Consider the following 15,996-nt stretch of genomic DNA (forward strand, 5'->3'; position numbering starts at 1 on the left):
TTGTTGGAGCGCATATGCAAGTATTCTTGGAACTACTGGCATTTTTAGTTGGTTTGCTTTCGGTCGTATTCTTCCTTCCAATGTTCTTTTGTATAGCCTTGGTTAATTCATCTTCTCCACGAGGTAGAGTACCCTTCACTTTATCAAGCCTGGTAATAGTAAACCATACACAGGGGGGATTGGGAGTATCCATTACAAGGACAAGAAGCATATACGTTACTGTTAGACTGTTGCACAGCTTTGTAGTATTAATCAACATATAGTAGAAGCAAAGAAACCCGAATATGAAGCTTTTTCATCGGGAAAAAAACAATGTGTCCCAAGTTGATGCATGCATTCTCAAAGTAAGGATGCTTGGGATACAAACATTATCGAACAAATTAACTAAAAAGATAGAAACAAAGCAATACAAGTGGTTGAAAGGGCTTGATCAATAGACAAACTGCATTAGCAAAACAGATTAATTGAAAATTACAATTGGGATCCTAAAGAGGAAATAATCCAATCTCTGATGAAATCATGAACCATCTAAAAGTTCTTGTTTTACCAAATTAGTGCTATAACCTGATTCAAGCTTATATATACCAATCTCTAAATTCTTGAAAGTTTTTGCCTAAACCCATAACAATCAGTCAGACTGAAAACACCTCAGCACCTTATATTTCTTCGAATTCAGTATGTCCAGAAGGCCAGAAGTTAATATAGTAGCTAAGGCAATCCTTACAGATTGGGTAATAACACCCAACTTGAAAATTTATTTATGGCTTCCAATTTTACAAAGTTGCAACTTCGAAAAAGTGACACAAGATATAGCAGTTGAATTGAGATAGATGAGAATTCCCATCAAAATATATTACAGAACAAAAAATAATAATAATAACATACCAAAGAGGGATGGGTTTGGGCTCCTTATTCTCATCAGCCGGCATTGTTATTGCATCAATAGAACTGGATGTCGAAAGATCAAGATTGTTCTTGAAACCCCAAGAAAGAATAATTCAAGGATAGATCTTAAGAAAAAGGCTCAAAAGTAAAAGATTTGAAGAATGTGGGCACACAAACTCTGAAATAATATGGCTATGGCTTGGACTTCTCATAAAGAAGGGATGTCTGGATTGTATTTAGACGATTTGGATTGGTTTTCTAGGGGGAGAGAGAGAGAGAGAGAGAGAGTGAGAGAGTGAGTGATGAAATCAGGCCAATCAAGAAGAAACACGTTCATGCATGCAATGCACAGAGACGTAACACTTGTTTGCGTTACAAAGACTCGTACTTGGCATATAGTGAAAGATCAGAGTGGCATCAGTACTGGCATGGTCCAATAACAACTCTAGTATAATCAGTGCTCTCTCCGGGTCTCGGCTCTTATCCTCTCCGAGTCTCGGCTCTTATCATCTCCGAGTTTGGCTGCGTGAAGAGTGTCAATAATTTCACTATGTCTTGGCTCAAATTTTACTTTTCAAAAATTTAAGAAGACAATATCGAATGGTATTCAAACAATTCAGAAGACACTGAAAAATTAATGTACGTAACTACATAGCTACAATGTAACAAAGTAAGGAGAGGGTCACTTTCTCTCGACCCAACAGCAAAGGGAAACTTTCCTTTCCTTTCTCTCTACTGAGAGCCTTCTTACCGTCTCGTGTGAGTGTTTGCAATTTCGTCATTTTTCATTGTTGCCGATCCTAGCTCCGGCTGGGGTCGGTGGCAGTTTGTTCTCTGTTCGTTCTGTTTTTCCTTTGTGATTTTCTGCTGCGTTTTCCCTTTCCTACCAATCCCTTTCTAGTCAGTTCTCCACAATTCTTTGGCATCCCTTTTTCTGGGCCATTTCCAATTTCATATGTAGCCACTTTTCATCGCGATTCGTCAATTAAATTGAAACAAAATAAAATTGAAATGCTTTAACAAAAAAGAGAAATGATTTGAATTTAACTAAAAACTAAATAAAGCTTGAAAATAAAATGCATGAATATAATAAATTGAAAGCATAAGAAAGCAAGACCTAAGGCATCCGAATTCACTGTAACCAATTCTACTTAATTCCCTTAATATGTTATACTTAAGTAATTCTCCAATATTGATGATCGATTTTCCCTAAATTATTCAATAGCCATGACATCTGGTTGCATCAAAAGTATCCTTACATGTTAACCTTTTATGACATATAGATGGATTAAAACAAGTAAGAACCCATTAAGCTATGAAATCGTTAGAAAATCACACAAACCCTAATTGCATGACATCCACAAATAGGTGTTTATGGTATCAATTGCAAGAAGCTAAACCCAAATTAAGTATGGCATCTACTCTAACTTGCATCAAATCAACTTAATCTAAACCTAGATGGCGATCAAGCAACAACAACAACAAAGCCTTTTCCCACTAAGTGGGGTCGGCTATATGAATCCTAGAACGATATTATGCTCGGTTCTGTGTCATGTCCTCCGTTAGATCCAAGTACTCTAAGTCTTTTCTTAGAGTCTCTTCCAAAGTCTTCCTAGGTCTTCCTCTACCCCCTTTGGCCCTGGAACTCTGTCCCGTAGTCGCATCTTCTAATCAGAGCGTCAGAAGACCTTCGTTGCACATGTCCAAACCACGATAACCGATTTTCTTTCATCTTTCCTTTAATTTCGGCTACTCCTACTTTACCTCGGATATCCTCATTCCTAATCTTATCATTTCTCGTGTGCCCACACATCCAACGAGCACACGCATCCAACGAAGCATCCTCATCTCCGCTGCACCCATTTTATGTACGAGTCAATGCTTCACCGCCCAACATTCGTGCCATACAGCATCGCCAACCTTATTGTCATCCTATAAAATTTTTCCTTGAGCTTTAGTGGCATATGACGGTCACACAACACGCCATATGCACTCTTCCACTTCATCCATCCAACTTGTATTCTATGGTTGAGGTCTCCATCTAATTCTCCGTTCTTTTGCAAAATAGATCCTAGGTAACGAAAACGGTCGCTCTTTAGTACTTTCTGGTCTTCGATCATCATCCTTAACTCATTTGGGCCTCCATTTGCACTGAACTTGCACTCAATATATTATGTCTTTGATCGACTTAGGCAAAGACCTTTAGATTCCAACACTTTTCTCCAAAGGTTAAGCTTCGCATTTACCCTCTTCCTGAGTTTCATCTATCAACACTATATCGTCTGTGAAAAGTATACACCAAGGAATATCATCTTGAATATGTCCCATTAACTCATCCATTACCAATGCAAAAAGGTAAAGACTTAAAGATGAGCCTTGATGTAATCGTACAGTTATGGAGAAGCTTTCAGTTTGTCCTTCATGAGTTCTTATGGCAGTCTTTGCTCCATCGTACATATCCTTTATAGCTTGGATATATGCTACTCATACTCTTTTCTTCTCTAAAATCCTCTAAAGAATGTCTCTTGGGACCCTATCATATCGTTTTTCCAAATCTATAAAGACCATGTGTAAATCCTTTTTCATATTTCTATATCTTTCCATCAATCTTCGTAAGAGATAAATTGCCTCCATGGTTGAGCGCCCTGGCATGAACCCGAATTGGTTGTCTGAGACCCGTGTCTCTTGCCTTAATTTATGCTTAACAACTCTCTCCCAGAACTTCATTGTATGACTCATTAGCTTAATACCTTTATAGCTCATGCAATTTTGTACGTCGCCCTTATTCTTGTAGATAGGCACCAAAGTGCTCTTTCACCACTCATTTGGCATCTTTTTCATTTTCAAAATCCTATTGAAAAGGTCTGTGAGGCATGTTATACTCGTCTCTCCCAAGACTTTCCACACTTTGATCGGTATAGCATTTGGGCCCACTGTTTTTCTATGCTTTATCTTTTTCAAAGCTACAACCACTTCTTCCTTCCTAATGCACTGGTAAAAAGAGTAGTTTCTACACTCTTCTGAGTTACTCAACTCTCCCAAAGAAGTACTAATTTCATGTCCTTCATTGAAAAGTTTATGAAAATAACCTCTCCATCTGTCTTTGACCGAGTTCTCTGTAGCAAGAACGTTTCCATTCTCATCCTTGATGCACCTCACTTGGTTTAGTTCCCTTGTCTTCTTTTCCCTTACTCTAGCAAGTTTGTAGATATCCAACTCTCATTCTTTGGTATTTAGTCGCTTATACATATCATCACAAGCCGCTAGCTTAGCTTCTCTCATAGCTTTCTTAGCCTCCTGCTTCGCTATTCTATACATTTTACCATTTTCATCGGTCCTATCCTTGTATAAGGCTTTACAACAATCCTTATTAGCCTTAACCTTTGTTTGTACCTCCTCATTCCACCATACAAATTCTTTTTGGTGTGGAGCAAAGCCCTTGGACTCTCCTAATACCTTTTTTGCTACTTTTCGAATACAACTAGCCATGGAATCCCACATTTGTCTAGCTTCCCCCTCTCTATCCCACATGCATTAGGTGATTACTTTCTCTTTGAAAATGGCTTGTTTTTCTCTTGTTAAATTCCACCATCTAGTCCTTGGGCACTTCAAGGTCTTGTTCTTTTTTCTCTCATGTACATCCATCACCAACAAATGATGTTGATTAGCCAAGCTCTCTCCTGGTATAACTTTGCAATCCTTATAAGTTATACGATTCCCCTTCCTATTAGAAGAAAATCTATTTCTGTTTTTGACGACCCACTCTTGTAAGTGATCACATGTTCTTCTCTCTTCTTAAAGAAAGTGTTGGCTAAGAAGAGATCATATGCCATTGCAAAATCCAAGATGGCTTCCCCATCCTTGTTTCTCTCCCCAAAACCATGGCCACCATGAAAACCTTCATAGTTGCCTGTCTCCTTGCCCACATGTCCATTTAAATCTCCTCCTATAAATACCTTGTCCGTCTGAGCAATTCCTTGCACCAAGTCTCCAAGATCTTCCCAAAATTTCTCCTTCAAACTCATATCCAACCTTACTTGAGGTGCGTACGCACTAATCACATTGATGAGTTCTTGTCCTATTACAATCTTGATTGCCATAATTATATCTCCTACCTTCTTGACATCTACAACATCTTATGTCAAGGTCTTGTCCACGATGATGCCAACACCATTTCTCATTCTATTTGTGCCCGAATCCTTTGCCTTAAGACCAACCCACTTAGTTTCTTGTAGGCACATAATACTTATCTTTCTCCTCACCATAACTTCCACTACTTCCATAAATTTTCCCGTTAAGGTTCCTATATTCCACGTTCCTAAACGCATTCTACTCTCTTGTACTTACCCTCTTGTCCTAGCTTCTTCACCCTCCCCCATCTAATAAGATCAAAGTACTTCTTTTGTGTGTCCTATGTAAAGTTGATAAGAGCATATGCTTCCAAACAACTTTGAGTGGAGTCGTTCAAAAATAAGTTTCTATGGCCCCTTTACTCATTTAACACTGCATCCAGGCACCGATGGAGATATAGCGACCCTTACTCACTTTTCACTGTGCTCGGACCACACAGTGCGCCACTTACGGGTGACGCCTTAGCTTTAGTGCGATTTCGTTCTGTTTTCATTTTCATAAGAGCAGTTCCAGCTTAGGAACCCCTCTCAGGCAATACACTATGATATCCACCTAGTGAATAGTAAATGCCCTTGATGAACAGTAATCGCTTTTTGCATCTCCACCGTTGCACTTCAATAGCCCTAGCAATAGGCAATAAAATATTAGTATTTTTTTTATTTATAAAATAATACAAAATAATTTTATTTGTAATTTCGGGTAAGATTTTTAATCGTTCTCATTGCGCCACGTGCCATTATCCGAAAAGTTATAAAATAATACAAAATAATTTTATTTGTAATTTTGGATAAGATTTTTAATCGTTCTCGTTACGCCACTTGTCATAAAATCCGAAAAGACAATTATTGGTGATGGATTTCTGATAAGATTTTTAATCGTACTCATTGCGCCACTTGTCATTATCCTAAAATACAATTATTGGTGATGGATTTCCGATAAGATTATTAACCAATCACGTCGTGCCATGTGTCATAATCTGTTTACAATATTTAAGGATAAATTTCCATCAGATTTTTAACGAATGACGGCATGCCACGTGGCATTATCTACAACTTAATCCTTTCTTAATCCTCCATATAATCCACTATCTATCCTTACAAATCTCACCAATTTTCTCAAGATCTTTATCATTATTCATAGTTTATGCTTCCTTCTTCACCAAAATCTCTATCATTATTCATAGTTTCTGCTTTTTTCTTACAATGTCTTCTTCTTCCTCAAGAATGATGTGGAAATCGATCAGCAAGAGGAAGAATTGTTTAACCAATCAGAAGGAATGTTTAATCTCCAGGTGGCCCAAAATGAGAGAGAAGAGGATGAGGAGCGTAGAATGAGAGATGACGAAGCAAGAATGGCAAGAGCCTCATATTCCCATCGAGTCATCCAAGCTATGGGTTAGATCTGCAGGCCCAGCCATTCTAGAAACCTTGATAAAAGTAGGCAACGACAAGGTACGGAACTCTTGGATGATTATTTTGTCCGTAATAATGCATTCCTTGATACGTACTTTAGATGTCATTTTGGAATGGAACGACATTGTTCAACAAAATCATGATTGCTGTTTGCATCCATGATTCTTACTTTGTGCAAAAGAATGATGCTTTTGGTGATATGGGTCTCATTCCACAGCAAAAAATATTGCTGCCTTGCGGATGCTTGCATATAAAGCATCTACAGACCAAGTGGATGAAATAGCGAGGATGGGGAAATCAACCATTCTTGAGTCCCTGATGAGGTTTTGCGAAGCAATCAAATCTATGTACACCATAAAGTACCTCCGAAAACCTACTGACATGGACTTGCAAAGGCTTTTGAAGAAGGGCGAGATGCGAGGTTTTCCTAGGATGATTGGAAGCATCAATTGTATGCACTGGACGTGGAAAAATTGTCCAAGTGCATGGCAAGGTGCTTATGGGGACAAAAAATGAGCAAAAAGTATCATTTTGGAGGAGGTGGCATCTTTTGATACTTGGATTTGGCATGCCTTTTTCGGGGTTCCGAGAGCTCAAAATGACCTCAACGTCCTTGTCCAATCCCCAGTGTTCAACGATGTCCTACAAGGAAAGGCACCAAAAGTCACGTACTGCATCAACAGACGTATGTACAACGGGCCATACTACCTAGTAGACAGCATTTACCCAAGGTGGTCAACATTTGTCAAAATAGTGCCACGCCCGCGTAGTGCAAAGGAAAAATACTTTGCAAGCTGTCAAGAGGGGTGCATGAAGGATGTGGAGTGTTGTTTTGGTATCCTCTAAGCTCGTTGGGCGATCGTCAAGGGTGCTGCCAGATTGTTTGATGTAGAGTCACTTCAATCCATCATGATGACATGCATCATTCTTCACAACATGATTGTGGAAGATGAGTACAATTATGATGTCGTTGATGAATATGAGCCAGACACGATGAACAATTTAAGAACACATATATATTGTGCTCATGACGCCACCGAAGAACCCGTGCAACATGAGCCATTAGAAAGGGATGGAGTTACAATGAATTGATCATTCAACGATATACTGCACTTCAAAGGCCATATATGCACAATGCCCAGCAAATTGATTTGATAAAGCACCAGTGGGAATTGAAACAAGCTTAAGATACTTAAGTTCATTTAGTGTGTTTTTTTTTTTTTTTTTTTTTGGTGTGTTTATTTAATTTTTTTGGTGTGTTTCTTTTAGTTCATTTAGTGAGTTTTTTGTTATTTGGTATGTTTATATAATTTTATTTGGTGTGTTTAAATGTCTTTTGAATAAAGATTCTCTTAGTATAAATAAATTACCAAATTAAATAAAGTACTAAAATCAATAAATTGGAAACAATATAAAGTACTCTATTCAATAAATAAGAAATTACAACCCAATTTGTGGTGCTAGGATGATCCTTCTCTTGTCGTGCTAGGACCATCTCCTCTTGCTCTCGCTTCTCTTGCATGCCTCATTCGCACCAGTTCCGCTTTCTCCGACTTTCAAAAATATTTAGAATTTGGAGACTTCCCTTCGAAAGGCGTGTTCATAATGTCACGATCTCGTTGAACCATTCTTTTTTTTCTCTAACTTGTTCCCTTTCTTGCCTAAATAGCTCTATTTCTCTCTCCTTAGCTTGAAATGCTCTCTCAACAGCTGCAACATTTGCCTCATGTCTATCCTTATCAGCCTCAAATTTCACCATTTCCCACGCCAAAGTCAATTCACCTTGGCGAGCAAGTTGTTCCATATACTTTGCATAATCATTCTTCGAAGCACTCCCTTTTCTCTTTGAAGCCTTCTTACCTTAAGGCCTAATTGGATAACGAGTCGATCCCGACGCTTATTCAGGGGGGGCGTTTCGAGCACTTCTTTTGCTTCATCTTTATGAACATGCGTGTCATGATCAGGTGTAGAGTGTAGAGAGGTGTTGTTCATGAAAACTTCTGGACCAACATGCACAACTTTGAATTTAGGAAAATCTTTGACAATATTCCAACATTCCCACCGGTTGAATGATTTATTTTTGGTTTTGGTTTTCGAACCATACCAAGCTTGTGCTTGAAGTTGCTACACAATGCGGGATAAGAAATAATTATAATGAAAGTAGGTAACAAATAAATAATACAAACAAATAATTATAATGTAAATTTGGGTATAGTACAAACAAATAAATAATATATTGTTACCTGATCTGCGTAATTTTCCCCACTTCAAATATTATTACTGACTTGTGCCAAGGTGTCTCTCCATGTACTAAACGATTGGCTAAGTAATTTCCAATGACTGGACATCGATTCTTTGGTTCTTTTCCCACCCATTTTCTCAAGATAATTGGTATGAATAAGACTCCATATTTCTCGCAACTGCATCTCATTACCCGTAAGCAAACTATGAGTAACTTCAACCTAGCTAGTACACAACGCAATATCTTCAAGAAGTGTCCAATTTGTACATGCATCAGTAGTCATTTTGTTGAAAAAAAATTGGATTGAAACTTTGAGAGAAATATAGGAATGTGGTTGAAAGTAGTTGAGAAAATATGAAATTGTGGTGTAAGGTAGATTATAATGAGAAGATATTTATAAAAAAGTAAAAACAATTTTTTTAAAAAAATTTCAAATTTTTTTTCAGATTTTTATTCATTTTTTACAATTTGTTAAATTTTTTTATTCAACTAATTAATCTCTGCCGTTGGAATTAAAAAAAAAATTGAATTCCAACACTCCAAATTGTGCCACGTGGCAGAACGGTAACATTTCTGAATTTCAAAACTGTTTTTTCTTTTTTTTTATTTATAAAGGAGAATAATATCAACCGTTGATCTCAGATCCAACGGTTGATATTAAATAAGATTTTTTTTACCGATGCAAATTGGACGGTCCACATTATATAGCCATTAAGATCCAACGGACCATGGGAAGCCATGTGGCTTCCCAACGGTAACTTTTTGAAACTGCCCCGCGAGCTCTAGGCGCAGAAACCGTGTCGGGTGACGCGTCCCCAAACGTGGGTGAGGTGCACCTGACAGAAAAAAAAATAAAAAATTAGGCTAACGCCTGGATGACATCAGCCCTGCGTCAAATCCACTTCGGGCTCGTGGGCTAGCAATTCCTCACAGGCCTGGTGCTTGGGCCTCCACTGTCCATCGAGCTCCCTACGCTGGAGCAACCTTGCTTGGCTCTCAGGCCCTTTTCTTGGCCTGACCCCCGAGCAAACTCCCACGGTGGAGTTGCTCTAAGGATTCGACGTAACCTAGGAGTGCCGGCTATCGACTACCTGACGCCCTCCCCCTCCTCCTTTATTTGAGCTTGGGATCGGCAATGTAAGATAAACTTATACAAGCAGAGTTTAGATGGTGATCAAGCATCTAAATTAAAATTAAGCACATTACAAATAGCAAAATACTCAATGAAGATGAAAAACATGATAATAACCATGCCACAAAAAAACTAAATATTCATGATCACGCTCCATCTTAACCCTAGCAAGAAAACACCCCAAAGCCCCTCTCCTTTTTCACTTCTTACCGCAGCCTTATGTTTGGTGGCTGATCTCCTAATCAAATGTAGAATGAATCTCCCAAATATAACACTCACGGCAATACACATAAATCCTACGAAATTCTAATAAACAACCCACTAACATTCTAACTAATGGACTTTAGGTTGTTATTAAATAAAAGGAAAATAAACGGAAATAATAAAACTAGTAATTAAGTTCTCTCCTAAAGTCTATTGAATAGTATTTTCATGTCTTTGATCTCCAAAATCATTGTTGTCGCATCTTCTTACTATGCCTGTCTTTGTGCGGTTAGTTAGCCTCTTACTCCACTAGAATTACTCTAGACACCCAAAATTGTCATTTTCTTCTCATTTTTCATGTTGTTCCGTTATCAAATGCCTAAATATCAAAACAATATAATTAGTGCATTTAACCCATTCATATATACAAAATTCAAAGAAAATATTGATAAAATATATGAAAATATGCACACATCACATAGTTTTGTTGACAAGAATCAAAAGTTCGTAAATGTGGAGTTTAAACACGATCCACAGTAAAGACATGCCATAATCTTCATTTGCATTTTGACGTGGTTCATGAAATTCGTTATCAACAGTTGTTAGGTTTCTATGCAGTTTGGCATGCATATTTCTTGATCACATTCGCTCCTCTCGTTGTAAGTTTAATCTCTACATCTCTAGTTATAATTCAGTGATTATTTTGTCTTTTTATAAAACACCTTTGGATATTATAAAAACGGGTTGTGCTATCCACACACCCCTTGTTAATTTCTATCATTTGATCTTGTTTAATTCATCTAATTCAACGGCCAACTTCCCCCATCATGCAGGTTTTACGCGATTAATTTCTGTCATTTGAATTAAACAACCTTGTTCTGACAAGCTTGTTAATTACTGACAAGCTCGTTGTAAGTTTAATCTCTACATCTCTAGTTATAATTCAGTGATTATTTTGTCTTTTTATAAAACACCTTTGGATATTATAACAACGGGTTGTGCTATCCACACACCCCTTGTTACTCTGAGAATAGATATTGCTGCACTGTATGTAAACTTTATGTGGTTATATAATTAAAACACAAACAAGGAGTTGACTGACCTGATCCTGAAGCAATAGCCATTGAATACCAAGCGGAGATGATGTAGGATGCAACAACACCAAAGTCTTCTACAAATCACCTAGCCGGATACAACTACTTTATGGGAAGCGTTTGTTGTGTATCTAGGGTTTGCAGGGACCTTAGTATTTATACTGGCTAAGGCATTAAAGTTCCGTCCATAAAGGAATCCCAAATCCCACTTTTTAGCCTATCAGTTAGGTATCGTAATCACATAAAATCAAGGACTTCATCCATCTTACTTGTATTTACAAGACACCTAATATAAGATTGATATCTTTAGGAAATCAAATCACAATATCTGCATTAATCTCCAATATTACATTCCTATTATATGTTGTAGACCATTTAAGGTTGATTTACATAGGAATAAATCCAACATTCTCTCACTAGTCTACACGTATAATATTTATGTTTATACTTGAAATTGAAAATTAATGTCACTTTAATGGGCATGTAGTTGTGATAACATCCTATCCTTGATACAAGTTTATGTCAAATAAGTCTTTCAACATGGAACTAACAAGGTTGTAAGGTTGACACAACCCAAAACCTTCATAATCACACATGCTAAAATCCTCATTCACATGAAACACCGTCAAATTATGATTGCATAGATGAACTTTAATTACCTGAATGTGTCTCAACTTTTATCATCTCAAGTCCTCTTTAATGCAAACTTCTACTGCAATTGCAAACAAAACTTCATAAAACATAATTAATTCAACACCTACGAGCAAGATGAATTAACATGTTTTTGACACTGGTTCATATACCATATCAGTTACTTTGATGAGAAAATTTTGAACACTTATGAGCAAGATGAAAAAACCCTCACAACTAATACAACATATAAATCATGTCATGCCATTTTAAGTTGAACCAAAAGAATTAATCCACATTTATGAGCAAGAAGATTAACCATTCCTTTATGATTTAAAATGCAATTTGCTTAACTGGATATCAGATATATCGTTATCTGATAATTGACCAACACATAAACATGTGACTCAATGAATACAACTGGAGATTAAACTGAATACATGGATTAAAAAAAACCCATACATACCTTATAGGACATCTGCAAATGTAAGGCATTACTAACATGAAACTCAAGCTCACACTGATCTGCAACATCGTCACTTAATTTGCAGATCCATACTTAAATCATACCTTTTGAAATATGCTTGTGGGAACACCCTTACTTAGTCAATGAATGCATATCACTACAAAATTGTCTTTCCTTAACCTTTCCTTAACACCTTAAATAGCATAATCTTAATGAAAGGTAAAACTAAGACATTCACCGCTGTTTATACAAAATCAAGCATCCCACAACCATCTTATTTGCATTAATAATTCCATATTTTTGCTAAGTCCCCATGAGCCTCAAAATTCTTTCTAAAGATTAACAAGTAATCAATCAAGACATCCAAATGATTGCAAGTAAAAATATACACATACACCAAGTACTCATTTTGCAACTTAAACATATTATTGTCATTCGAGTCATGGCATAATTCTAATTTCATCAACCAAAAAACATATTTATGGAAGATAGAATAACACTTTAATAGATTTATGCAAGTCCACTTAATGCTCAAAACTTTAGAACAACTCCCACTAAACTTTTAGAGTTTATACACTTATTGCAAATAAGTTAATGAGTGTGAAGCCCAATTTTCTTTCACTAATTCTCCCACTTGGGCAAACATTCATTCATAATTCTTTCAAGGATGTACCTAAACAAAATTGCTTCATATTTTAGACATAATTAAATAGACATGACAACTAACATAAAGTTATCAAACAGAATTTCAGCAATGAGTCACGCTTAATTAATGTCGAATTTTTGGTAAAAATTCAACATCAAATCATGCAATGTCGAATAGGGGAACCGACATCAATGCTACTGTCACGAAAAGGCTTTTGATGTCAGTTAATCCCCTTAATCCGCCACGAAGAAGAAAGCAATATAAAATAAAAAATAATAGTAACATCGGTTAAAAGTGACATCAAGACTGACAAAGGCTGTTGATAGAGCAGACTGGTGTCAGTCAAAACTGACACCACATACCATATAATAACCAATATAATGTCGCCCATAAGCGATACCACAATTTTTAATAATAAAAATATAAATAAAAAAATTTGTCTCAGTTAATAATAATAATTAGCCAAAGTAAAAATATATATATAAGCGGAAAATGTTTAAATCTGAGAAATGTGGATCGGGAAATTACTTTGGCGGCGAGGGAAGTGTCGGTACTAGTACGTTAGGCGTAGCATCCCTTTTCGAGGAAACGAGTGATACGGCCGACGAGGAATTGGAGGCCGGCTTTAACTAACTTGGACACCGACTTCTTCCTCTCTCCGCCTTTTCTTCCGCCGAGGCCCTTGGTGGCTTTTGCGGCTTCCATTCTCTCTGAGTTTTTGAGGAAATGAAAACGATTCGTTTAGGAGGGAAAACAAATTGTTATTCCCTCAAAATTCAAAACGTCACATCTGTTTTCCTACATTTTCCAATCTAAGCACAGAGATCTCCAAATCACACTAATTTTCTCATCTTCTTTGCATCGAGCACATCGAAATGAACAAAACCCACATTCATTTTTTCAACCACAGAGTGGGTTCTAAAATTACATGCAAGCTCGAAACCAAGCTAGAAAAACGGAAACTGAAATGACAGGGAGTAGTATGGAGGCTTACCAAGTCGAGAGCTTGAGAACTAGTTGGGGTACGCGATGAACAGTGGTGGAACCCATTATGCAAAACTAGGCTTGGCTTGGTGTCCTTAGCAAATCAAGAAGCTTTGTGCGTGGAAACGGAGAAGTGCATTGGTGGGATAGAGGGAGACGTGTAGTGGAGAGATAGAAGAAGGGATAAAACCTGGCAGGTTGTAGGCTAAAGGGAGATATGTTATGGAGAATAAAGGGAGATGATTGCATTGTTTTAATTTTTGGTTTTTCAAAAGAGAGAAGATGGAGGGATGGGAAATGGAGAAGTCGAGGAAAAAGAGAGAGAATAGGAAAGATAGAAAGGGATGAAAGAAGGTTGAGTGGGTGGGTACAGAGAGAGACGTGATAGAGAATTGATAGAGACGAAAAAGAGAGGGGGTGAAGAAGAACCAGTTAAAAAAAGAAGAAGAAAGAAAGTGAGAAAAATGAGGCATATGTGTTAGAGAGAGAGAAAGAAACCCATGTGAGGGAACTAGCCAAAGAGAAGGAAAGAAAAAAAATGATGTGATGCACTGATGTGTGTGTAAGAGAGAGAGAGAGAGAGTCACGTGAAGTAATGGGAACTGGAAAATAATTGTTAGTGTCGGCTACAACAGACATCAGGTTTACAATATTTAAAAATTATTATTAGTGTCGGGTAGAAGTGACACGATTCTTCATGTCGACACGATTTTCTTTTTAAACGACACCATCATTTAAAAAGATTAAAAGCTATGTCGGTTACAAGCGACATTAACGGTCTATGTCAGTTATACCCGACAGTAATTCCGAAATCATATAAAGAGGGTGTCGGAAATGTCTTATCTGCTAGTATATTATATAAAATCGACACCAGCCACCGACACAATAAGCCACTTTTGTAGTAATGAATTAAAATACATGGCAAAAAATTACTAAAATTTGTAGACACGTATTAGACATCTATATGTTGAACATATCAAAAATTCAGGTCATTTGGTGACCATTAGATGTGTCATTCACCCGATTTAAATCAAGACACGAAATCTGCCATAAACAATTATGTGCATCTATCATGAATTTATACATCCATAACAAATTCAATTTCATATCATTTCAATTTTGATATCCAAAGGAAACTCTAGTAGTCAAATTTCATCCTCTAAACCGACATCATAGTTCAAATTGAAAAGATTTACAAGCATAAGACTTAAACAATGTGTACCTTAGCAATCCTTGATTAACCTTCATGGGTCCAGTACTTTGCATCAACAAATCTCATGAAGAGACAACAAAATATGTCATGATGCAACCGATTTCCATGCCTTAAAACCACAACCTATTATGGGGCTCATAGTGGGATTTTGTAACCGATAGCATGGAACTTTATCCCCTATAAACTTCATGAAACTAGATTAATTTACACCTACGGGCAAGCAAATTAGTTAGTTTCTAGTACTGGATTATATGTCACAAGAGTTACCTTCATAAAAATAAAAAATAAACACTTCAACACCTACGGGCAAGATGAAGCTTTCACAAACTATGGCATCTTAATTAAAACAAAGGAAACAATCCACACCTACGGGCAAGAAGATTATCCCTTTTATTCTAATTAAGATGCAATGTTGATCGAAGTAACTTAAAACCACAGTCCCAACATCAACTAAGCCGATACGGCTTGCTTAGTTGACAAAACATTGATCATCTCCAACCTTAATTTAATAATCTCCTTCATGACTCCCTTCGACATTCAATTAATCTCAAGAAACCTGACAACATACTTGAAAGAGATTAATCACATATAGAACAAGTTGTATAAGAATTGTAATATCAATCTTCCACCACAAGGATGTCAATACGTATGAGAGAACATGATGGAGCTAATAGATTCAAAATAGAAACACTTTAAACAATACAATCGCTTTAATTCAAGAGCCAAATTGTGATATCACCTAAATGCTTTCTTAAGTCAAACGGGTTCCTTTCCTTTTGTGCCTTTCTTTCTATAGTACAAGACTCCATATATTAGCCTTGAATAATTTCTTTTCTTCTCCCCTTACAGCACAAAACAATTGACTGATCAAAACATTGTTTAAATTCTTTAGGCATAGGAAAAACTAACAAACTATATACAAGTTTGAAAAATTATGCTTATCAATTTAGTCATATG

General features: G+C 36.8%; 1 pseudogene; it reads right to left on the reverse strand.

Annotated features, from left to right (window-relative positions):
- Positions 1-4,104: 4,104 nt before the first annotated feature.
- On the reverse strand, positions 4,105-8,232 carry LOC137728334 (uncharacterized; annotated as a pseudogene).
- Between the last annotated feature and the right edge of the window lie 7,764 nt (positions 8,233-15,996).

This window comes from Pyrus communis, chromosome 3 (assembly GCF_963583255.1).
Source record: "Pyrus communis chromosome 3, drPyrComm1.1, whole genome shotgun sequence".
NCBI classification, from domain to species: domain Eukaryota; kingdom Viridiplantae; phylum Streptophyta; class Magnoliopsida; order Rosales; family Rosaceae; genus Pyrus; species Pyrus communis.